The sequence below is a fragment of the Lissotriton vulgaris genome, chromosome 5 (assembly GCF_964263255.1).
Source record: "Lissotriton vulgaris chromosome 5, aLisVul1.2, whole genome shotgun sequence".
Lineage (NCBI taxonomy): Eukaryota > Metazoa > Chordata > Amphibia > Caudata > Salamandridae > Lissotriton > Lissotriton vulgaris.
The window spans coordinates 1197613911-1197641194 of NC_141693.1; the positions used below are offsets into that span (position 1 = coordinate 1197613911).

Below are 27284 nucleotides of genomic sequence, written 5' to 3' on the forward strand. Positions count from 1 at the left end.
TGCCCAGAGTTGCAGAGTGGGACTCCATGATTGGAATAGGCACCGAAGCGAGAATTATCAGGTCCGTGGAATTTTGAGCCCAAGACCCGCCGAGGCGGGGAATTGAACCCTGGTCCTGGGCTAGACCTCTGCATCAGGGTCTGCCGCTCTAACCATTGAGCCACACTTCTCCAGGTCACAGATATTTGAACATATGGCTTTGGTGTACCATTTAAAGGATGCTCTGAATCTTTTGTATGCCACAGAAATAATTGGAGGGGAAAAAAGTACCTTTATTGATGTAATTGAGGGCCAAATTCTATGTAAGCTGTGCAGTGCACTTTGAATACTCTTGCTGTCACACAAGCCATTAGGTTGGAATGTGGTTTGGCTAACACTTTCGTCCAGGCACTAGCTGCAGTGATTTGCTAGGGGCACCGTTTATTGAGGAGTGAAAAGAACACTCTAAGGAATTTGATGCTTCAATAAATCTACTATAAGAACCTGGATAATACTATTTTGAATAGAAATGTATCTTATGTATTATGAACGGTTCAGATGCACCAGACTTTTTTAAGGCCTTGTCTACGCTGCAATTAAAAAGCTCGCTGAAATGATAGGTAGGCAACATCAGTGCTGGGCATATTAACTTTTGCTTAAAAAAGGAAGTTTAATCTTATTGCAGTATCTCCCCGTCTGGATAGACCTCAACCATTTTTAACTTGGAATTTAGATCATTAAATTAAATGCTTGTTTCTTTTATTAAGAATGAATATTTTACTATTGCATCATATAACGGGTGCAAAGTTTACCTGCTTAAGAAAGAGTTTGTGTTTTGTGCAATAATGGTATTCAAGACTTAACCTACGTAATTTTTATATATTACACATTATATCTTCCTCTGTATCAATTTTTAAAACCCATTTTTATAAAAACTAATGGGCATACTTATAATGAAGCTCAACAACTGTTATTTTTCCCTGTGAAAGGAATGTGTTTATTTAATTTTGATTACATTTTATGATATTGTACTAACATGAATTAATAACTTTTTGTTTAGTGTTGTTTCTGTGGACCCCCTTGGAGAGCCAAAACTTCTAATAAAAAACCGTTGGGTGAAATAAATCCTTGACTGGTCAAATAATGATAAAATTATCTTACAATTCCAGACATGTTTCAGAGATGGCTACTCCATCAAACATAATGCTATGGAATCAACATTGATGGAAAGTCAGGCCAGTGCACAGAGTGGTGTAACATGCCACTGTGCTTTTATACAGACCCCCCCAGGATTTTGCAGCTTTGGGTGTCAAATTTCGCAGCCAAAAAAAGCTACATTTGAGGTCCACAACTGGTGAGCAAAAAATGTGTCTACCACAAAAAACCTGAAGGCGTGTGCTGTGTCACTGCTGGAAACTGTGCTGTGTCACAGTCTGTAACATTGCAGAGTCTCCAGCAGCACAGTGCTTAGAACTGGAGGGTGTCTGATGCCAGAGTAGAATAAAATATGACACCTACTCTTTTTGACATCAGACAACCTGTGCATGCAGGGCAGCAGGGTTGGAGGAATTAGGATGGTGGGCAGTAGGGAAGGTTGAGGGAATATAAAACAAGCATTTACAATGCAACTGTCTCGCCTTTGCAAAAGTTAGAGCTATTGGCATTGTAAATGACAACATTTTTATTTATGTGTTGGTATTGGAAACAGATAAATAAATGGCATTGTCATTTAACATGCCAATAGCTTAATCTTTCGCAAATGCGCGACCTATTGCATTTGCAATGCAATAGGTCGTGTATTTACGTGAGTTTGAGCTATTGACATTGCAAATAACGTGTTTTATTTATGTTTTAAAAAAACACACACAGGTACACACACAGCCACACACAGAGCCACACATAAACAGAGCCAGACACAGCCACACACACAGAGCCACACATACAGAGCCACACACACACACACACAGAGCTAAAAAAAATCCAGAAACGAGTAAAGTTTAAGCAATTCTGTTTGTAGTTAGGTTGCTTTTAAGTTTTGCTTTTATTACTGTTTTTTAAAGCCCCATGTACATAACATGAATTTGTGTGCATGTATGTATATCTAAGTATGCATTAATATTGGTATTGATATAGATATGCAGATGTTTATATGTTTATATATGTATGTATATATACAGATATATATTGGAATTTGGTTCGCAGTGACCCTGTGATTGGTCACATAGTGGATAGCAAACCAATTCTTACTTTCAAGAGATCCCCCTCTATGTCAAAAGCCCTAGTTAGTAATACTTTGGAACCCAAGATTTCTAACACCTGGTCAGCTCTAAAGAAGGGTTTTAGGACTTGCCCCCAATGCAAAGCCTGCCGCTTTGGCAGTAACAGGACTCATTTTAAAAGTCCTTTTCATGAATTTCCCACTGCCATCTCGAAGTGGCTTACATGCAAAACAGAATATGCCATATATGTGTTGGAGTGTCCCTGTGGGCTCCAATATGTGGGCAGCACTAAGCTGCCCGCCCACAAACGGATACTCCAACACATAAGGGCTATTTCTGGGCATGACCAGAACTATCCGGTTGCCAGGCACTTCCAGGATAAACATCTAGGTGTTCCCGATCAACTTCTATTCTTTTTGATCGATTGTGTCGAGGCTTCGAGGAGGGGAGGTGACCGCGAGGCCAAGCTCCGTCTCGTTGAGACCCGATACATCCTGGAACTGAACACCAAAAATCCTAATGGCCTCAATGACAGGGAAGATCTCTATACCTGTCTTTAGGATTATTTCCTTTGCCAACTAAGACCTGTCCGGATACGTCATTTATTTCTTGTTCCTTGTAACATAGTTTCCTGTTGTATATATGATGAATTTCTCGTTTTTATCTTCAGTATATAACTGATTCGGATTTTATTCTTGGAATTATTGATTATTATTGTCTTGCACTTTGCTAAGTTTGCACTTTCACCTAATGCACTTTATATGCCTGTGACAGATATTGTGACTGGCCCACTTGGGCTCTATTCTGGCTAAACAAATTTATTGTGTCATGTATTTGCTGCTATTGGATATTCAATACTTGCACTATTGTTCACAATTCTTTTATATACAATAGAAAACATTGGTTTTTAATACACTGCTATGTACATAGATGAATTTACTTATCAGGTACATATTCATGAGTGTTTTTCTCATCATTGATTTTTTGCAATTTTTACATGCTTTATTTTTCTTTAAAAATCTTGGAATGTGATTTTATTGAAATATATAAATTGCCTAAACCAAAATCGTGGTGGCCCACTTGGGCATTATTGCTTTGCCGATCTATGTATATATATGCAGCTTACACGTTTTGAAGTATTTTCTTCATTTCTATGACATAATCCAATGTACTGTCACTTTAAAAGTCCTGCTCGATTTCTGCTGTTTGTCATGTGATCAAGCCTCCCTGGAGGCGAAACGCGTCATGGCGGCAGCGCTGGCTTTTACGAAATAAATCACCGTTCACCAGCACTTTTGGGTCGGCTCTTTGTTACTGAATATCCGGGCATCCTTTGTTCCGAGTGACAAGTTTCGCCACATACAGATATATATATACACATATATATATTTCAGGGCTCGACAAATCCGAAAAATGGTACTAGTCCTGCAGGTCTAGTACCATGGAAAATCCCCTCGACCTGACTGCAACCCACTTGACCTCCGTCTCTGAAAACGGAGCAAAAGTGACAAGATAACAAGATTTAAAGGCATCTTTATTGCTCATTCCCTTTAGGAGCAATAAAAGTGCCTTTAAATCATGTTATCTTGTCACTTTTGCTCTGTTTTCAAAGACAGAGGACAAAAGTTAGTTTGACTTCCTACTCGCCAGAAAGGGCGAGTAGGACCTAAAAATAGCTCGTCCTGATCCATTCTCCCTCGCAAATGCGAGCGGGCGAGTGGATTTGTCGAGCCCTGTATTTATGCATATATATGTATGTTATGTTCATGAAAGTTTGAAAAACACTAATAAAGCTAAAGGTAAAAGGCCACCTGATTACAAACATAATTGCGTTATGTGTAATAAAGATGAGACCTATGGCATTTTGTTTACTAGTGCCTTTAGGCAAAGCGTAAAGGTTTGGAGTAAGGTTAGGCTGTTTTTGCAGATTGAGTAGTAGAGAGTGAATAGTACATAGTGAGTAGAGAGTACTAGAGAGTAATAGATAGTGAGTACTAGAGAGTTAGCAGTGTGATTAGTAGAGTGAGTAGTAGAGACTGAGCAGTAGAGAGTAGTAGTAGTAGTAGGGAGTAGTAGTTAGTAGAGAGTGATTAGTAGACTAATAGAGAGTAGAGTTGTAGACAGTAAAGTAGTAGTGAGTTGTAGGCAGTAATAGAGAGTGAGTAGTATAAAGTAGTATAGAGTTATAGAGTTAGTAGGAGCTAGTGTGTATGAGATAGCTATTAGTAGAAAGTAGTAGAGAGTGAGTAGTAGAGATTAATGAATAGTACTAGATAGCAATAGAGGGTAGTAGAGTGAGTAGTAGATAGTAGAGTAAGTAGTAGATAGTAGATTTAGTTAAGCGAATTGAAGACAATGAGTAGTAAAATTGAGTAGAGATTAGAGAGCAGTAATTAGTGCGTACTAGAGAGTAGTAGAGTAGTACAGAGCGAGTAGTAGATAGTGGAGAGAGTAATAGAGTGAGTTGTGAGTATTGTGAGTAGTAGATAGTAGAGAGCACTTAGAGTGTGTAGTAGAGAGTGAGTAGTAGAGAGTGAATCGAGAGTACTAGAGAGTAGACAAGAGTGAGTAGAAAGTAGAGTGTGAGTAGTAGAGAGTAGTAGTAGTGAGTGAGTAGTAAAGAGTTAGTTAAGTGTATTAGAGAGTAGTAGAGTGAGTAATAGAGAGTATTAGAGTGGGTAGTAATGAGTGAGTAGTAGAGAGTAGCATAGAGTTGTAATAGAGTTAGTAGTAGAGAGAGTAGTATAGTGATATGACAGTAGAGAGTAGTAGAGAGTGAGTAGTAGTGAGTAGAGTAGTAGAGAGTAGTATAGAGTCAGTAGAGTTGTAGATAGTGAGTAGTAGATAGTAGAGAGTGATTAGTAGAGTGTGAGTAGAGTAGAGAGTAGTAGAGAGTAAGTAGTTGAGAGTGAGTAGTAGAGTGAGTAATAGTGAGTAGTAGAGTGAGTAGTAGAGAGGGCGTAGTAGAGTAGTAGAGAGTGTGTAGTAGAGTAGTAGAGTGAGTACTAGAGAGTAATAGTTATTAATATAGAGTAGTACATTACCTTAAAGTGGCTGCGTCAAGCCCGGCAGTACCGTTAATGCTGGAACATTCCTGAACATACCAATGGCCGCGGATTCGACAATAAAAACATGACCCGCCCTGCCGTACTGTTAATTGTGGGACTTTCCCCAAAATACCAACGCCCGCAGATTCGGCAATAAAACAACGTACATTAACAATCCCCAAAAGCATTTTCTATACATTTTAAACCACCCAATTACTGCTACAAAAATCAAGCAAACAAAAAAATGGCAGAATATAGAAAAACACACAGGTTAATACATTAAGCAAAAAATCAATTCCTAAACAAAATAGATATGAACATCCCAAAATAGATTAGACTTACCTTTAAGTGGCTGCGTCCCCACTTGCCGTACAGTTAATTCTGGAATTTTCATAAACATACCAATGGTCGCAGATAAGACAATAAAACCAGGTAATTTACCAATTTCCAAAAGCATATACTACAATTTAAAACAACCTAATTACAGTTAAAAGAGCAATAAGAAAAAAAAAGAAACGTAAGCAAAATTTTTAAAAACACACGCATTAACAATGGATAAAAAGTAAAATTGTAAAGCAAATATATACAAACATCACACATACCTTATACTTACCTAAAAGTGCCTGCCCCCGTCCTGCCGTACCGCCTATAAAGTAAAAAAAAAACCATGCCAAATACAAACGCACATTATTCTAATAAAGAGACTTGTACCTGTGTGTCTACGTGTTGCAACAGATCGCTTCCTGGTAGTCCTTCTGACACGGGCTGCGTTCCGGCTGCAAAACAAAGACAAAACATTAGCAAACAAAGAAATGCAACATAAAGCAATTACAATTAACCAAAAACTGGCAGAATACAGAAAAGCACATGAGTTAATATTGTAAACAAATAAACATTTTTTATACAAAATACATATAAACATCACACATACATTACACTTACCTTAAAGTGGCTGCGTCTTGCCCTGTCGTACCGTTAATTCTGGAACATTCCTGAACATACCAATGGCCGAAGATTCGACAATAAAAACGTGACCCGCCCTGCTGGACTGTTAATTGTGGGGCTTTCCCCAAAATATCAGTGCCCGCAGATTCGGCAATAAAACAACGTACATTAACAATCCTCAAAAGCATTTTCTATACATTTTAAACCACCCAATTACTGTTACAAAAACAAAGCAAACAAAAAAATGGCAGAATATAGAAAAACACACGGGTCAATACATTAAGCAAAAAATCAATTCCTAAACAAAATAGATATGAACATCATAAAATAGATTAGACTTATCTTAAAGTGGCTGCGTCCCCACCTGCCGTACAGTTAATTCTGGAACTTTCATAAACATACCAATGGTCGCAGATTAGACAATAAAAACACATAATTTACCAATTTCCAAGAGCATATACTACACATTTAAAACAACCTAATTACAGTTAAAAAAGCAATAAGAATAAAAAAAGAAACGTAAGCAGAATTTTAAAAAACACACGCATTAAGATTTTATAAAAAGTAAACTTATAAACCAAATATATATAAACATCATACATACGGTGTAGAGCAGGCAGACCCGGAAGCTGAGGTCAGACCCGGGACCAGGGTTCAATTCCCGACGCGGCAGGGTCTTGAGCTCAAATGTCCACGGACTCGATAATTCTCGCTTCGGTGCCTGCTCTAATCATGGGTTCTCACTCTGCAACTCTGGGCATTAAGCTTGCTTAATCTCCACAACGGCCCCCCTGCGGCGGGATGCCTGGCTTTCACCTTGGGGATGCCCTGTAGGGGCTATCTCACAGGGAAAAGCCAGGACGGGTTCCCAAGGCAAGCGCCGGGAAACCTCCGGGTAGCTGTGCGCTCAATAAATGCAATAATAATAATAATACCTTATACTTACCTTAAAGTAGCTGCCTCCACCCTGCCTAAAAGTAAACAAATACAAAACATTCTAAATACTAAAACCACGTTATTTAAAAAAAAGGAATTCTACCTGTGTGTCGACGTGTTTCATCAGATCGCTTCCTGGTGGTTCTTCTGGCACGGGCTGCGGTCCGGCTGCAAAATAAAGACAAAACATTACCAAACAAACAAAGGCAACATGGCTTACCTAAAGCTACCCTCACTTACCTGAAATCAGGTGACATCGCTGCATACATACACAAATAAGCACACAGATTAATATTTCAAACAAAAAAACAATTTCTAACCAAAATATATACAAACACCACACATACAATACACTTACCTTAAAGTGGCTGCGTCCCGACCTGCTGTACAGTTAATTCTGTAACTTTCTTAAACATACCAATGCCCGCAGATTCGACAATAAAACAACGAAAATTAACAATTCACAAAAGTATATTCTACACATGTAAAACAACGTAAAAACAGTTAAAAAATAAGAATAAAAAAGAAACGCACGCAGTATTAAAAAAAACACATGCATTAAGAATTTATAAAAAGTATAATTATAAAGCAAATATATACAAACATCGCACATACCTTATACTTACCTAAAAGTGGCTGCCCCACCCTGCCGTACTGCCTAGAAAGTAAACAAAAACGAAACATTCTAAAAACCCAAAACACGTTATTTTAAAAAAGGAATTGTACCTGTATGTCGACGTGTTGCAACGGATTGCTTCCTGGTGGTTCTTCTTGCACAGGCTGCGGTCTGGCTGCAAAACAAAGACAAAAGGTTAGCAAACAAACAAAGGCAACATAAAGCAATTACAATTTTTTTTTAAACTTGCAGAATACAGAAAAGCACACAAATTAATAATTTAAACAAAAAGATAATTTCTAACCAGAATATATATAAACATCACACATAAAATACTCTTACATTAAAGTGGCTGCGTCCCAACCTGCCGTACCGTTAATTTTGGAACTTTCCTAAACATAGCAATGCCCGCATATTCGACAATAAAACAACGTAAATTACCAATTCCCAAAAGCATATTCTACACATTTAAAACAACATAATTACAGTTAAAAAATAACAATAAAAAGAAAAAAAGAAACGTAGGCAGAATAAAGAAAAACACACGCATTAAGAATTTATAAAAACTAAAATTATAAACCAAATATATACAAACATAATACATACCTTATAATTACCTTAACCCCTTTAGCGCGTCGAACATTCCTCCCCAGTGCGGACGTTCGATCGCGCTAACGGGATTCGGACGTCCAACGGTCGTGAGCAGCACCAGCGAGGTAGCGCGCGCGACGACCGTTGGACGTTCGAAGCACGGAAGGGGTTAAAGTGGCTGCCCACGCCCTCCCGTACCGCCCAAAAAGTAAACAAAAAGAAAATATTCTAAATACTAACAAAAACAGGTTATTCTTAAAAAAGGAATTGTACCTGTGTGTCCACGTGTTGCAACGGATCACTTCCTGGTGGTTCTTCAGGCACAGGCTGCGGTCCGGCTGCAAAATAAAGACAAAACATTAGCAAACAAACAAAGGCAACTTGGCTTACCTAAAGCTAACATGGCTTACCTTAGATCTGCTGAACTGATCACTTCCTGGTGGTTCTTCTGGCACAGGCTGCGGTGCGGCTGCAAAATAAAGACAAAACATTAGCAAACAAACAAAGGCAACTTGGCTTACCTAAAGCTAACATGGCTTACCTTAGATCTGCTGAACTGATCACTTCCTGGTGGTTCTTCTGGCACAGGCTGCGGTGCGGCTGCAAAATAAAGACAAAACATTAGCAAACAAACAAAGGCAACATGGCTTACCTTTAGCTAACATGGCTTACCTTAGATCTGCTGGCATCGCTGCATACATCCCGGCGGAAGTACCCAGTCCTGTCCACTCTGTCTTTCCATCACAGACTGCGCTCCGGCTAGAAAACAAAGACAAAACATTAGAAAAAAAGACAAAGTCAACATGGCTTACCTATAGCTAACATCGCTTACCTTAGATGCTAACATCGCTGCATACATCCCGGCGGATGCAGGCTGCGGTCCGGCTAGAAAATAAACACAAAACATTAGAAAAATAAACAAAGACAACATCGCTTACCTTATAGCTGCTGGCAAAGCTGCATACATACCGGGGAAAGCACTCAGTCCACGCCGCTCTGTCCTCCTGACATGGGCTGTGGTCCACCTGGAAAAGAAATACAATAAACATTAGCAAACAAACAAAGGCAACATGGCTTACCTTAGGTCTGCTGGCATGGCCGCATACATACCGGGGAAAGCACTCAGTGCACGCCGCTCTGTTCTCCTGACACGGGCTGCGGTCCACCTGGAAAAGAAAGACAAAAAACATTAGAAAAACAAACAAAGGCAACATGGCTTACCTTAGATATGCTATAATCGCTGCATACATCCAAGCAAGGCACACAGTCGAAAACAGGATAAAGTCAGCCTGTAAAAAAAAAAAACATCAAAGAATGTAAACACTACACCAATAAAATAAAAAAACAGTCAAAAATAAGAAACCTTTTACCACAAACGTAAGTCAAGGAACCCAATCTGAAAAGGACAGGGCTAAAAGAGAAAGAAGAATGTCACTAGGACCTCTTTTCCAATGGCTGGCCACCGTTTAGCATGAACGGTGTCGCCAGCCAATGAAAAAGAGGGGTGTGGCTAACCTCGCCCACGCTAGCCGAGACCTAAAAAACAAGGTGACATGGGGAGGTTAGGAGTTGATAGGAGACGAGCAGGTCGAGGTATAGGAGTACAGTGGAGGGTGTGGGGTAGGCGAGCCTTTCAGGGGCCTGCAGAGTCTGCAGTGAGCAACAAACTTGTGAAGCAGGCTGTAGGTTAATTGCATGGGAGGGGGCTCTGTGCATTTCAAAGGCAGGTGACAGAAGAATTTAACACTTCTGCTGCCTGCTGCTCACCCTCCCTTTACCGGCTCAGATGCAGCACAGAGCCAGTACAGAGAGTGAACTCCACAAAAATGTTGTTACACATATTTTGCAGGCACTTTTGTAAAAATCGTGGTATTTTTTCTACAGAGCCAATTTCGCAATTCTTTTGCAAATCGCGAATTCACAGGGGGGGCGGTCTGTTTATAAATTTATGTAAATCATTGGACATTGTTTCACAGGCCAGATTGCGGTCCAAATTACTTAACAAGGGTACTCCTCATAATTTAGTTTATTTTCTCTCACAGTTACAGATTAAGACATGGCCGACAACTATGAAATCATCAATAGAAGATAATCCTAACAAGAAGTATTGTTACTCTGGATATAGGCGAGTGTGGTTTGGACCAGTATTTAACAGCTTCCTCTGTGATTTTTTTGCCATCTGAGCCTTGTTACCAATAATTTGGCACATCTTGGACCCATCAGAGTGGAAGCCTGGTTTTACACAGATCACTTTTTACAATTAGACCATACAGTCATGGGACTTCCATGAATAATGACAACTTTTAATCTGTACTTATTAGACAATCAGCTACAAATGAATAGCAATAACTTTAAGGATCTATTGTTTGGAACAACCAAGTAAAAACACTTGTGTTTTATTGACAATCAAAGTCTAGATTATGTCCTGGAATATAGGTATCAAGAAATAGTGATGGCTATAAAGGTATCATAGTGGTACTTTTTTCAAGCGAAAATGGAAGCTATTAAAATTTGACTAATGGCCTCTTAAGATTTAGTTTGAAATGTGGAGGCTTCTCTATACCATCCCTGATGAAGGCATATCAAGTAAAAATATTAATAATAATCTAGTAGTGATTTATGGTATTCCAATATGATATCTGGCCTGTATATAAATAAAGGGAAAGCTAAACCTCAGTCAAAGCATAGACTGTAAAACTAAATCAGAGCATCCCAAAGAAGTAATTTAGCTCAAATTACAAAAAACTTCATCCAAGTGCAAACAATACAGTCTGCATTTCAAGCCGCATTTTTAAGGGATTAATTTGCAGCAGCTCGACCATATACTGCTAATACCTATTAAGCTGTGAGCAAAGGCTATAAAATGTAAATTTGAGAACAACTGTCACAGAGAAATAAAACAACCACATTGGTTTTCAAGGCAAGGATTGTGAGGGAAATTAAAACTTTGTTCTGCCGGAAAGATCTGGAATATGCAATCAGCAATTCATCATATAAGTACTACTGTGCACGACTGTGTGATGAATATTCACTTGCAACGTATAATCAACTACAGCTCCTGACATGAAAAAGCTGATGAAGATGAGATTTAATCTCTTTCAAAATTTAGAAAAAAATCAGATGGTACTACGAATGCAGCTTATAAGCAGTGTAGCTTTTGTACTATTAGCATCGAAACACTAGCACTTATCAGGTTTGATTGTAAGAGAATAGACGCTTTGTAAAGTAAATATATGAGATCCATTTTTCTGGTAATGCCAATCTAGGATGAGGAAGCTCCAAACATCATTTATCATATTTCTTAATAAGTTTAAAAACGTCTATACTTATTTTTTTAGCTTTTACTTTTTTAATTCCCTTTTGCTTGATGTTTACATGGTTGGTGTTTACCAGTGCTTTAAATAGGCTGGTACTCACCTGTACTAGGTACCGGCACTTCTAAATTTTCTGCGCTTGAGTACCAGAACTTCTCCTTGTCCAATGAGAGTACCGGTACTCATGAGACAGCAAGGCAAGTTCAGTAAAATTGGCGTGTACAAAAAGAAGTGCACTAGATCCGATGAGTCTGTCTTTTTTCTGAAGCACTCTGATGATCAAGTGCTAATCTACCCTCACAATGTGCCAATTGAGCAGTGGCTCGTAGGCATCCATTGAGAGCTAGCAGGATGTTTCAGAGTGGTCCGACTCACACTGTGATTACTGACACAGTGTCCACTCAGGCTCTATGGAGTCAATAGCCCAGCAGGTGTTGGCCAGGGCCTACTACCAGGCATGTCTCCTGACTCTCAGGAAATCAAAGAGAAGGCTTCCAGTACGGCAACACTTGTTTGGAACCAGAATGAGGAGGAAGGTGGTGACAAGTGAGGCTGTACCACAACTGATGTGAATCAAGGTAGAATTTCTAAAACACATGTACAAAATGCCCTGGGTGCGTGCGTGAATGTCCCTGTGCGTGTTCTTACATGAGTGAGTGTTGTCTGCAGTGTCCAGCATGGCGATAAATAGTTGCAAGCCCCACAAACCCTGCATTACCACACTCGGCCCAAGAAGCACATGTGAAAGGGTTTGCTTGTAGCAAGTGCTAAGTCACTCTCTCTCTTCAGTACAGACCTGCTTCCGTCGCAGTGTTTCAACATGATTGTATTTTGTTTCTGGAGCCCGTTTTCTCTTGGGTTACTGAGGGAGAGCTCAGAGGAGTAGAGGTGGGTGAATCAATAAATTAACAAGGAGAACAAAATTAGAACTGAACAAGGAAGTCTGGCTTGACTTTATAAGCCTGTGCATACCATAACTTGATAACATTACCATGGAAATAAAAGTTTATTTTTATAATCTGGAAGCACTTCACCTTGGTGCATCCCACTGTGACAACAATACCATTAGTGATCTAGGAAGTAAGTCACTTTTCAGGTGTAAATAATATATGGACTATTTTCTTTTCACGAATGAAGCAACATTATAGTGTATTAAATGTAAAAAAAAAAAATGTAAACGTTAGGGAAGGGTCCTTGGGAATATTTTGAGACCTAGCATGGACACAGCCCCCAATACTAACTGCACTACATGTACCATCAGTCACCACTCGGTACTGCCCTAGTAATCATCTGGGACTCCTTTTGGTATTACCATCGAGAAACATCAATGATGAATACTAGGACCTGATGACAATGTCCTACATCAAATAATGGATCACTGAATGGTCCTCTAGATGTTAGCTGGTAGTGAAGTGCGATGGGTAGGGAAAAATTGCAGTGCATGAAAAACGTGTAGAAAAAGTGACTTAAAATTGGGTAAGTGAGAGAGCCATTATATTTTATTCTTTCCACTCAAATGCCCAAGGTTAAAAACAGAGCAAAATAAGGCAGTTTTAATAAATACCTGCCAAGGCTATTATTAGGTCGACATGTTTCATCAATATAAACAGACACTCCTGTCCTTGCCTTCCTCAGGACCTTCAAATATAATTGCTACTGCAATGTGCAACATAAACACAAAAGTGTTATAAAAATGAAGAAAAAACTGTTTCACCTGAAATCCTACGTGTCTAGTAGTATCCTTCTGCGAATGGGCTGATTGGCCACTGAAATAAATACATAGCTTGTAATTACGGATGTATAGGTTACATATCAAAGAGGTAGAAACAATACATCAGGTGTCTCTCTATGTCGACATCCCGGTGTGGCTTAAATACCATCCATATACGTGTTTCGTAAATGTTAACATCAAATACATGAAATATTATTCTTTCCTTTAATGTATTCCCACTCCCGCTTACCTATTTTGCAGGAGGATAAAGCCTCGCCTCGCCTGGCTGTGGCTCAGGGAAAAGAAGCACCGCTCTAACACAAATCAGAGAAAACAAACATTGAACAGAGTTGAATGCCCTGTTTCCTCTGATGTGCCTGTGCATGTCCTAATATACAGTCCTCATCATTCCTTGTCATGTCAGTTGTTTTTTAATGGTCAGATTTCTAAACTAGACCATCTCCAGTGCTATTATGCCATATTTCTTTATTCAGTTTTGCGCTGAGACCGAGGGTTAAAAGTGCCTACTTTAGGCACCTCTGTAATGTTATAAACAGTCATGTTACCTTTTTATCTATAGATATCTCCAAACATGATAGCCTAAAAACTGCCATCTTAGCCGGTTGTTTTTCTGGAAATATACGGATGCTGAGCCTGTCACAAATGTGTACTCTCATGCTGTAGTGTATAGCAACTACTGTTCACCAAGAAAGTAAGGTGAACATTTTTTGAGGAGAGAGAAATAATTTATAACAATCGCAGTTCTGCACCATAAGTGTTGTGAAATGCGGCGCAGTATGGGGCAGTCATGCGACTTAGCACAGACTCGCTGTGCCTAAACAAACCATCGATCTAAATTACGGTTTGCAAGAAAACCCCTTTTGCGCCCTCCTGCTGTTTCCCTTAAGTAAGTTCTTATGAAGCAGAACAAGGTGCCCCGGTATTTTTCCCTCACATGTCCGTCGGTACTCCTTGCCGGCTTCCAAGCCGTCTCAGGGAGGTAACGGGCGGCATTGTTATGCCCTATTTATCTCCAGCATTTCCGGCTACTTAGTTCAGCAACACATGATCTTGTCACGTGATGTCGTCCCGTACATACGGAAACTGGGACTTGTAGTTCCCTACTGTCGTATATGTTTTTAGATTCTATTTCTAACCGACCAAAAAAATGACAGCCTATAATGATAGTCACTGTCAACCATTCTTGAATTTTCATTAACAGTCCGACCGCTCTAACGGATAGCCTGCTGTCGACTGCTGTCACCGTGAAGTGGTTTGGCCAAATTCTTTTTATGCCAATGAATATGTCTACAACTATTCCCAGATAGAAATCGCTGCCCTCCTGCGAGTATTTATGAATCTTATGTGTTGTCATATATACAGGACTCAGACAAGAGTATTCACATCTACACAGCCTAAAGTTCCTCAACAAAACTATTTTGATATAAACTATGCTGACAAGAACTTTATTAGCGAAATAACTACAGTGTAGAATACCAACTCCATGGTGAACGATATTTTGTTAATTTTGGAGGACGTGGATTTAAATTTTTATGAAAGGGCTCTGTGCTCGGGACCCTGTAAATATTCTTTTAGTGGCAGTGTACTATCTAAAAATGATCACAGATATATGCCCTGGGCAAGTCTCCCATGGAAGTGTTATCCATGGAATTTCATCATTTAGCCCAGTCTTGTTGCAGCCTAATCTGAAAACCCACTTTTGTTCTTTGATCAGTAGATATTTTGAGATATCCGTAACATGATCTGGGATGAATGGTTGCTCTAAGACTGCCCATTGGAAAGTCAGTCGGACTATGTTTAGCCTCTAAAAAGTGGTTAGTTAATCTGGTCGCTTGTTTCTACATTGCACGGTGCTCTTATGCTCTGAGATTCTCAGTTTGACTTTGCGGGTCGTCAGGCCGACGTATCTTAACTGGCAAGGACAGGAAATCATATATATCAATATGTCACTGTTACAGTTTGTGAATCTCTTTTGTTGCCAGGGCCGGTTTGTACCAATGTCAATCGTGAGTGATTTCTGTGTTTGTGGACAGGCTGCACTTGTGCCACAAGGGTGATGACCTTGTACAGCGGGCGAATGCCACAGAGTGCCTACAGGATGTTGTGTTCTGCTTTTCGGTCTTGTGTGGACCAGCTGGTCCCTTAAGTTTGGTCCTCGTTTGAATGTGAATAATGGGGGATGTATAGACTCTTGACCCGTATTCAGTATAGACCAATGTTTTTTTATAATCTTCTGAATACAGTTTGACATAGTGCTATATGTATTTACAAAAGTCAGTCTTTGCAGACTCTGTTTTGGTATAGGTGGTTCCAACAGAGCTTCCCGATTATTGTGAGTTGTGCGTTTAAGAGAGCGGCGCACCAGCTTCTTCGGATACTTATTATACAGTATTAAATGTAACCCAATATATAATGATTATACAGCATACATCCTGAACTCATGCATTTGAATATACTATCATATGTGCTAATGAACAAAAAGGAGGTTGGTAAGTTAAAATATTTGTCTATGATCACACCATTTGGTAATGTGGGGAAGCTGCGATTGATCCCAGAATTTCTGCTTTCACATTGGGAAATTCAGCTTCTAGTAGGCTATATCTTTCTTTTTCTACCGTATTACAATAAAGGTCACAATTTTGTCTTTATTTTTTGGGCATGAGAGAGTTTGGTTTGCATCAAAGTTCAGTTCATTTTTGGCTTGAGAGCGCAAGAGGACCTGGAACTGAATCAGACCCAAGTAGCCTGGTGCAAGCTTTCAACAGCTGCTCACCTCCAGAAAAAGGGAATCAGAATTTACAGCAGGTAAGGAGTTTAGAAGCAAGGCTGTGCCATCTAGGAGAGGCTGGGTGATGTTTGCCACTTGGCAATAAGACAAGCAAGTCAAACATAGTTAAAAGATTCCCAACATTTTTAAGGAAAATATATTTTTGTGATTTAGATGTTGCACCACGAGAAGCCCACTTTACTAATAAATGTATCCTTTTGAAGGTACAAGTGGAAAGGAATACTCAAAATATACCATAAATGTTTTAGTATAATTATGAACATCTGCGCACCAATTAAATCTCAATAAAATTAAATGTTTGCTGTAGAGTCGCCGCTCTAGTTGTCTCACGTCACGTGACGACGTGCCGTGAGACGGTGGCCATTTTGTATAGCGCGCGTTTCTGAGCGCGATTTAGTCGGGTGCCGGAGCTGTGTGAAGCAACACGCTCAGCGCTCTGTGTGTTAATAAATAATAAATACTTTCTGCAAATACCTACAAAGAGCCTCCGCCCCTTTATATAAACCACATCTTTACATTTGCCCCTGGACTGACCCGGAAGACCCCCAGGCCCCACCCCTAGTCTACATGTCAATTTGATGCACTTATTTTTTACCATTTAAAGCACTGGAGTTTAACTAAAATAAACGTAGAGATAAACTAAACAGTCTCATTTCCGATCTTCTTTTCTGTGTTCTCCTTAGTTCCCTCGCACATCTGTGATCTCTTCGTGCGTCTTTTCCCCCCGCTACCTAACCCTCATTTATTTCACTCTTTCCCCCATCCGGGCTCCTCTTCCGTGCTCTTTTCTTTGCTATTTCAGCCTCTCTTTCAGTTGCTGTAGTTATACTTCTTTTTATCTTTAACCGTTTCCTTCTTTCTATGCCTCTCGTTTGCAATCACCTAATTCCCTTACAACTAGGAACTGCACCATCTCAGAACGACAGGACTCTGAAACCAGCGAAAACGTTATAGTTCTGAGCATTTTATCTTTCTGCCGACAACGTCTAAACCAGGAAGAAAATTAGCTTCACGGACTGCCCGGAGATGACGACTAATATACGTCGACGTACGTCTGATGTCACACGCTGATTTCGAACGGACCTATCCGTGAGCCCGATATTGCCTGGTGCCTGGAGCGCGCGAGTAGGTTGCCGAGGCGAGGTGAGTGGTTGTAGACCGTTGCGAGAAAGGTGCTTTTAATGTAGTTAGTATCAGTCCCTTCCTTCACAGGGGAGCAGTTTACGGATGCAAGTGTTTATAATAAGATAATATTTGTGTGGGCGCGTGCCTTTTTATGTTGCTATCTGAACGCGAGCCTGCGCTTTTGAATGTTGGAGACGGAATGATTTTTAGGGGAGCGTGGGTCGGTCGCACTTCAGAGGGATAGTGTGTGGAGCGAGGGGTGTTGCGTTTTGAAGGAGTGACATATTTGTTTATGCAATGTTATTATTTATCTATGTATGTATGTGTGTGTGTATATACATATACATATTTCGTCATTACCTATAGGTCTTAGGGCTCTTTACAGTAAAATAGGTTTCACTACAGGAGATACAAATGTACATCCAGTTGCGTTCATAACTAAACTGGCGATCAAGGAAGTTATGTTTTCCTTAGTTTAAGGTAGCAACTGAATTTTCTGCAATCAAGTTTTCCAATTCAGACAGCCCCCACCCCCCCGTTCTTGCACTTACCATTATCAAACTTACAACTTGCTATCAAGCAGTGCATCATTGGCTCCATTCTAAAGTATGGTAACCAGATAATTCGCATTGTATTGTAATTGCATTTATATAGCGCTTACTATCCCCGATGAGGCGTCAAAGTGCTTTTTATGTGAGTAGCACGCTACTCTGGAACACGTAAAGGATTAGTGGTGAATTAGTATAGTGAAACTATGAAAGTGATTTGAGCGGTGGATATGTTAGTGGGGTATTTGGATTGAGAAGGATAGTGGAGCGATAGAGAAGGTAACCAGGTTGCGTTTGTATAGCGCTTACTATCCCTGATGAGAAGTCAAATGGCTATTTCTGTGAATAGCATGCTACTCTGGAACCCATAAAGGATTAGTGGTGAATTAGTATAGTGAAAATATAAAAGTAATTTGAGCTGTGGATATGTTAGGTGGGTATTGGGATTGAGAAGGATAGTGGAGAGAGAGAAAGGTAAAGAGGTTTGCATTTATATAGCGCTTGCTTTTTTTTGTATGGTATCTGTACATTTCAAGGATTGTCAAATATTTATTTTTAAACTTGGTATTCAATAATGTTTACTTGAAAAAGGGGTATTGTGAACTAGAATATGTTTAAAGGGCACGTATCATTTGCAGGTGCACACATTTCCGAGTCACTTGCGGAGGTGATAAGTTACTTGCTTGCAGTTGAGCTGTTTTCCTTCATCTGTGGGCTGACTTGACCTTTGAGTGATGTTTTAGCTATTCATACAGGACACCCCCCCCCCCCCCCCCCCCAAAGTTCATTATCTGGTTGAAGAGTGGTAGTGTTTAAGGTACTAGTATAATAGTCAAGTCCAGTATGAATGTTCTTTGCTAATGCTACACACACCTCATCATATTGGTAAGATTCCTTATTACACAACTGCTAGTGTGTGTATTAAAGGTTGGCGAGTGATAGTGCCATGCTGTCTTTGTATCCACATATAATTTTCCAGCATTTTTGTGCTCATATGTTCCTCATTAGGCTTGGAAGTTCTTAACGTCATTTCTAGGTGGAGGTGGTCAGTGTGCTATTCCATTGTGGTGTGCCATTGTTAATCCAGCGTACAGCTGGGTCTGCGACTATACAAGCTGCTGGAGGAGTGTCAGGTCTTTACAGGCAACTGCGATGGTAGCAGAATGTGTGGACACCTCGTAAAATGCCAGTGCAAGTGTGGTTCAAGCCGCCACAGGGATTCCGTTGTACTCTCATTTCGTTGTTTGGGTTTAATACATATATATTAAAATATATCATTATTCAAAGACTGTAATTGAGAAAAACTGGAACTGTGGTTAGCTCCACCAATGTAGTACACACCCCTCGCTCTTTCATAAATGGCACTTCCAGCACACTGCTCCTAGTAAAATACCTGAATCTTTAATTCACTTGTCAGTCCAATGCTGCCTATGTTGTACTTTAAAATAACTCTACTTTAGACATGCTTACCTGAGTGATTTTATCATGACCAACCATGAATTATGACCAGTGAACTTCTGTGTATTCTATGTGGAACCACCATGTGTTAAACTGGTTGGATATAGCAACTGAAAAAGTGGCATTGGTGAGGATCTTGTATAGGACTGAAACTGCACAGTTGAATGTCACCCATAATAGTCCAGTGTGGTAGAATGTTGAAACGTCCTGACGTAGGGTTTTAGAGTCTCCCGGATACAGTGAGGTAGTCTCGAAGTCACAGCAGAAGGTTGTGGGAAGGGAAATTAATCCAGATACATCTGCAGATGTTTTCAGTCTGCGGTCCACTATCAATTGGGCCACTTACTGTAACCCTTTAGCCCTAAATTTACCACAGGATTGTTCTATTCTCCATATTATAATAGTCATTGTCCCATAGGAGGGCACCTTTATGTAGGCAACTGTTTTTCCTCAGCTTAGCATGTGCCCTGCAAATTTCATAGCTTGCAGTTTCAGGTTGGAAATAATGGGGCATTGCCTGCACCTTTATACAGTATTTGTGTGGTATTCTTTACCTGAAGTAGGGACTTTTCTATGTGGACCCAGTATGGTAGGTCAAGTGAGTCAAGGCTCGAATTTGCTCTTGTTGGAATACAGATCTGTACGATTCAATGTGTGGTAGCCTAAATTCCCCTCTCATTAGAAGCATGAAACGTTCCCATTTTTTGGTGAGGGTTAGGTCCTTCCCATTTTGAACGGTTTCATCAATTTGGTAAGTTCTCTAATCATGAGGGTCTGTATTTTGAGTGATAATAGTGCAAAGATGTAATAAGCCTGGCGTCGTATTCATTTTATAAATTTGAACTATACCCCACATGGAGAAGTTAAGTTGAGACCAGAACATTAAGTCTACGTACATTTTTGAAAGCAACAGCTTTAGATTGTCTTCTATCTGGTGAAGTATTTAAGTAGATTCTGAAGAACTTCGGATTTGATTGTTTCGATTGGAATTTCTCTCCTATGGGCTCAGTGGTAGTCAAGTGAGTATGGGGGCAATACCTCTCATTTCCCTGTGTTTTTATAGTCTGAGTACTGTGAGATGGTTAGAATAAAGCTGTGTATGGTTCAGAGCAGATTGAACAGAGTAACCAGTATATCATCAGCGTAAAGGAGTACTTGGTGTTCTTATGCCATGGACTGGTCACCTGCGATATCCTTCTGTTTGCCTTATAGCTATCGCAGTGGGCTCAAGTGCTGCGATGAACACTAGCAGAGATAGTGCACACTCCTGCAGTGTTCCTCTGCAGATCTTAAATTCAGAGGAAATGTGCCTGGTACATCTCATCAATACCACTGGGTTGGTAGTTATCCATTATGTTTTGGCCATGATTTTGTTTGAGTCCGAGTTTAGCAAGCATGTGGAAAAAGTAGGGCAATTCCATCCTATTAAAGGCTTTCTTCGCGTCCAATGAGAGGGCCACTTTTTCATCTGCATGTTGTCTCCCTCAGGGATGTTTTCTCCCCCATTTACAGAAGCAGTTAACATAGCATTATGTGGTAAATAAATCTTACCTATGCATTTTTCCATATAATTATCAATACAAGACAGCTCATTAAAATGAGAGGCAGAAACCGTGGTATCTGAGTCATACGGGCTTTAATCTTATGCTTCGAAGCAAGGGATATCGGGTTCCATCACCACGCAGGTTCAGGAAGGGACATTCAACGTTTTATTAACATTACACATTATATATAGTAAATCGTTACAAATGAATCCAATACAGTAGGCGTAACAGGTGAAAAGAGAGATAAGAACACATGTGCGTAAGAGGAGGCGTGAAAAGAGGCGTACACATGGGCGTGCACTGTACATGTCAGTGAAACGTCACAAGATACGTCACATGTGGGTGGATGCAAAGTGAGAAGTTGCAGAATCAGCAGAAACCCTTCACACGTATGCGCGCGCAACTAATATGACGTGTAACTGGGGGCTTTGACTTTAGCACTAGTGGAGGAGACTGGTGTCTGGAGTGTCAGGGCAACCTGTACCTATAACATATCTGATATCTGTTGTTTGGGGAATAAAGGGTCTGAAGTAAAAGGTCTCTCGGGCAAGGGCCGTTCAATACCAAATGCTAGTGCATGCATACGTGTCTTGGTGCAATGCGCGGAGCCATGGGCCTACTATGGTAACGGGTTCAGTAAAATCACTTGCAAGGAGGACAGGAAGGCCGGGCCCTTTGCTCTGCAGCCGGGAATATGTTTACCCATTTCACTAGACTGGAATGTGTTTTCGAGGAAGCTGAGCAGATACCGGTAGGCAAAACATGAATTTGGCAGGCAGTCCAGGCCGAGCCGGGCACCGCTGCGCTGGCAGGAAGGCAGGGGTCAGGGATGCGTACAGCTTTCGGAGACAGGAGAGATGAGGCAGAGAGGCCTCGTTAAGGGCCTAGCTCGACTGGGCCAAGAAACATGGAGAAAGCGTGTGCGAATTTCAGAAGTAGTCTCGTTCACTACTGCTTCTAATGTTCTGGTCAATTTTCGAATTAGTTTACTATTTGAGACAGTGCCTATAAATGGAAAGAATCCTTTATTGAAGTCTATATATTGTTCTAAGGTAGTTTCAGTCTGATCGACAATTGGGATCTTGATCTCCCGTCTATGTCTTACATGAACGAGATGTGGATTTCTGTGATAATCGGGCGGGGCTAGAAACAGGTGGCAATAGGAACGCAATATAGCACGTCCCATCCCAATCCAATGGCAGACGTACATAGGCTGTCTGACCACATATGAAATAAGAATGGCGAGAAGCTTTGAAAGTAGACTTTCCTTTATCACTGAATTCGACAACAGTATCACAATCACTGTGTCCTAGATGTACTGAACCATTCTTTCTGACGCATAATTCACCTTTCACTGGTAAAACTGTAATAGACGGCAAGTCCGAATTAGTCTCAGACTGCACATTCAGAATCATGAGGTTAAGTGTAAAATAACCTAATCCATACACTTCATTTTCTAGGTCGGTCCCTGTCCTCTGGGGAAGACCTTCTTGGTCTGGGAAACATATTTTATTCATGACTGTATTCAAGTTCCCCCATATCCAATTGCCTTGGGAAACTTTGGACTTACTATCTAGGGAGGACATTAAAGTAAACCATGCACCACACGAACCATTATGTGTGAACGGGTAAGGAAAGAGAGGCAGAGCTCCCTTGTATTTCTGATAGGGAGGGAGTCGGCCACATACCCAGCAATTAGTGGCATTGCTGGTTTGGTGTGAATGATGTAACATACGGATGAATGTATTGTTGCACATGGCTAAGCGATAGGACAGTTCATGCGAGGGCAAATCACTAAAAGTGTGCTCCACAGTGTCATTAGAGGAAGCATGTACATGTGAATCAAGAGGGAAAAAAACGTGTAACATTAGACTAATGCATATAATCGTAAGACTCAGAAGAAACATTGAGATCAAGACAATTATGCATCCGCTGTGCAAAACTTTACAATGTTTTTTTTCTTTTCTCGTTGCGCCTATCTCTCTGACTACTTGGGTCTATTCTATACATGTCAGAAACCTGTCTAACCGCTTCACCCGAGGGGGACTTAAACAATTAAACGCTGTCTGATTTACTAGACCGTAGTTTAGCACGGTACTCCTCTTGGGGAGTTTTCTCTAGCAGGGGGAGTTTAGTATCAGTCTCTGAAAGGGGGCAGTCCTTAATCGGCAAGTCTGGACACAGTCCGTGTACTTTTTTTACACGGCTCGAATGGAGCCATCCCTTTCTCCCCTCTATTTTAACTGCAGTTCTTGTAGATAATAAAACCAATTTGGGCTGCTTCCATCTGGGTTCCAGCGGACTCTTCCGGTCAAAGTTCCTGATCAGGACCAGATCTCCCGGGCGGACTTCATGCGGTTTTACTTGGGTGTTGTCCGGAAAGGCAGCCGCGACCTGTGAACGACAAGATTGTAGTGCAGACATCAAGGAAGCTAGGTAATCTGTCAGCATACAACTGTCAACATCAGTAATTCTACGGGGCATAGGCGTCCCCCACATATTCGGAGGCCTACCGAAGACCACCTCATACGGGGATAGCCCTGTCCTGGAATGAGCTACCATTCGCATGTAAAAGAGTGCAACTGGCAAAGCAACTATCCAATCTACACCTTTCTCGGCACAGATTTTAGCTAGACGTGTTTTCAGAGTCTGATTATGTCTCTCTACGAGACCTGCGGCTTCAGGATGTCGGACACAGTGGAACTTCCATTGGTAACCTAACAGAAGTGAAACCTGTTTCATAAGCTCGGAGGAAAATGGCTGTCCATTATCAGAGTACACGACACGGGGCAAGCCGTACCGTGGGAAGAATTCACGAACCAGCTGCTTGGCAGTGGTCGGGGCAGTGTAATCTGGGACTGGATATGCCTCTGTCCATCGGGAAAGAGCACATACGACTACGAGGACATACTTGAATCCTCGACATCGGTCCATCTGGATATAATCCATCTGGAGGACTTCAAAAGGATGGTCAGGAGGATGAAATCCACCCTGTTCCACGGGGACACCTTTTCCGGGATTGAACTGACAACAGATCATGCAAGTACGCACTTTCTGTTTTGCGGCTGCTCGTAAATGTTTGTTGTACCAGAGATTTTGTAAACTGTCTAACATGGCTTTCTCTCCTAAGTGTGCTGGACTATGTGCTGTGTTGATTATGACTTGAACCATAGAGTCGGGGAGGAACCATGTGGCCCTTCCTTTCATCATCCATCCCTGATCCGTTTGGATCCCTCCTTGTTCAGTCCATTTCTTGATTTCGTCAGGTGTTGCATGTTTCTGTATGTCGAGTACGTCTAGAATGGGATCCTTAACTGTCAGGCAATGTGTCTGTGTAGTCGGATCAGTCTTTGTCATGTCAGTCGGGATGACTGTCTGAGCTGTGAGTTTGGCGGTACGATCTGCCAGGTCGTTACCCTGGGAAATTCTGTCAGTGACTTTGGTATGTGCTTTGCATTTCATAATGGCTATGGCTGTAGGCAAGTGTATTGCTTCTAACAGGGCTTGAATGAGGGGACCATGCTGGATCTTGGTACCGTGAGAAGTTAAAAAACCTCTCTCTTCCCAAAGGACTCCGAAGTCGTGAACGACTCCGAATGCATATTGTGAATCAGTGTATATGTTTACTTTCTTGTTCTTGGCTAATATACAGGCTTGGGTCAGAGCTATGAGCTCTGCTGCCTGAGCAGACAGTGTGTCAATGCGATGCGTATCTAAAACTTCAGTTTCAGTGGTCACTGCATAGGCGGCCACTAACTCTCCTGTGTTTGTTCTCATACATGAACCATCCACGTAAAGTGTCAGGTCTGGATCGGGTAATGCAATGTCTGTCAAGTCTTGTCGGGGCTTTGTCACTGTATTGATGACTTCTACACAGTCATGTGGTGCTGGATCTGTTGTACTCGAGGGTAACAGTGTGGCAGGATTAAGTATGTTGCAGCGTCTGATTTCTATGTGTGGCTGGAACAGTGTCCGTTCATAACCTGTCAGTCGTGCTATGGTCAAGTGTTGAGTCTGGGTTCGATTTAGAAGTACTTCCACGGAATGTGGAACCTGTACTGTCAAGGGATGTCCTAACACTATTGAGTCGCTTTGTCTGATAGCTAGAGCTGTTGCTGCAACTGATTTTAAGCACGCAGGCAGAGCCTGGGCTACTGGATCCAATGTACTGGAAAAATAAGCACAAGGCTTATGGTGTCCTGCTTGATCTTGTGTGAGAACGGACAACGCTGTGCCATCGCGTTCTGTGACAAAAAGTGTAAAAGGTTTGCTGTAACATGGTGTCGCTAAAACTGGTGCTTGACATAAAGCTTTCTTCAAGTCATTAAAAGCTTGTGTATGTTCCTGAGTCCATGGGAGGACAGTCGAAGTCGCTGCCTCCTGTGTTGTCAACTGTATAAGTGGCTTGGCTAGATATGCATACTGGGGGATCCATTGTCTGCAGTACGAAGTGAGGCCAATAAAGGCCCGTACTTCCTTTTGAGTCTTGGGCTGTGGCAGATGTGCTATTAACTGGATACGATCTGGTGTCAACTGTCTACCCCTCTTGGACAGCAAGTGCCCAAGGTATACCACTTGCTGGGCACAGAATTGGAGCTTCGAAGGGGACACCTTGTGCCCCTTTTCGGCAAGAAAAAACAAGACTGTCAGTGACGCGCCCTCGCAGTCGCGTTCGGTCCGTGCTGTGATCAGTAGATCATCAACATACTGTAGTAGAGCAGTGTCAGTAGGCATGCGAATACTGTCTAGTTGTCGCTTCAGGGCTTGGCTGTAAATACTAGGACTTTCCGTGAACCCTTGAGGTGCACGTGCAAATTTAAAACTTCGGCCATTTAATGAGAATCCGAATAAATATTGGCTTTCCGGATGGATGGGAACACTAAAGAAAGCGTTCTTAAGATCAATTACAGTAAAGAACGCAACTTCGGAATCAATGGCAGTCAGTAGTGACGAAATATCTGGGACCACTGGGTACTGTGGCACAATGCATTTGTTGAGTTCTCGAAGATCGATCACCAGTCGATAGACTGGAGGTGCGTTTGGGTCAGTTCGTTTAAGAATCGGAATGATTGGAGAATTACATATATTGGAGTCAGTTTCTACAACTACTCCTTGGGCAATGAGATCGTCAATAATTTTCAGTAAGGCTGCTACAGCCTCGGGGGGCAATTTGTATTGTCGGATACGGGGCAGTACAACACCTTGCTTTAGCGTGACACGATAGGGAGTAATGTGCATACAACCTACATCAGTTGGACCTTGCGCCCATAAATGCTGTGGAACATTTTGCAATCTGACATCAAAATCTCTCAACACATAGTGACCCTTAAAGTCACGTAGGAACAATCTCACTCCTTCCGGAGAACAACATATAACAGCTCCTAGAGCTTTCAGTGTTTTAATACCCAGCAGGTTTTCAGGACATGATTTAGTAAGTAACAAATCTGTAGTACGGGACAATGGACCAACTGCAAGGGGAACTGGCTGTGATACTTCGTTAACAATAGGTTTTCCTGAAAATCCAAGGGAAACATTCTGTGAGCCTGAGAGGGGTGCCCCTGGAACCTCGTCATGACTAAAAGTAGTTCTGCTCGCCCCCGTGTCAATCAAAAATTTTCTGTCTTTCCCTAATACCTGACTGTACATAGGGACCATCTTGATCTACAGTAACCTCGATAAGGGGCAAGCCAACCTCCCTCTCTAGGCTGTTTCATGTGTACTGCTGATAATCGGGGTAATCTGATTGTGCATACTGGTACATTTGTGACGTGACATGTTGAGTGGCGGCAATGGGTTGGGGTTGGGGTACAGCTACTGTCTGTTGCTGTACATGCTGTGGAGTTTTCGGATTCTGTGGAATATTCTGTTGAACGTGTTCTGGTCTAGGCGGACGTGGTCTTTCTTTAGTTTTGCCTGTAGCAATATTGTGTCTGAGAACGGCACAATCACTTATAAAGTGACCTGGCTGCTTGCAATAATTGCAATTTCCTTTAACAGGACCTGTAGAATGACTAGTCTGTGTGTTCTGCGTGTTACCCCTCTTCTGACCATCTGCTGGAACAGACTGGGCAACTAGTACTTTCATTTTCGTGTCTTTCATACGCCTCTGTTCATGATCATGTTCCTCTCTAATTCTGTTCTGGTGATACTGTAACATCTGTAACATTTGGGAAGGCGTATTAGCTTGCCATGTACTTTCAACTTTCAATACTCTGTTTTTAACCTGGGGCAAGGAATTCTCGACTAGTTTGGTCACAAAAAGATGTGGAAATGACTCGCTACTTGTTTTCAGCCACTATTGATAATGAAACATTTCTCGAATCTCGAATAAAAATCACTAGTGTCTTCGTCTTGTTTCTGTTTGCAGGCTGAGATCGCATCCCAGTCTTCCTTTTTAACTGTCAATAGTCTAGGCAAAACCTGTACTAATAATCCTGGTAGT

General features: G+C 41.2%; 1 protein-coding gene across 1 annotated transcript in view; it reads left to right on the plus strand.

Annotated features, from left to right (window-relative positions):
- Positions 1-17229: 17229 nt before the first annotated feature.
- Positions 17230-27284, plus strand: part of BUB3 (BUB3 mitotic checkpoint protein) — a 154506-nt gene continuing 144451 nt past the window's right edge. The window contains exon 1 of the mRNA XM_086922995.1: positions 17230-17310. The gene's annotated coding sequence lies outside the window, so the exon portion shown is untranslated. The remainder of the gene's footprint in view (positions 17311-27284) is intronic.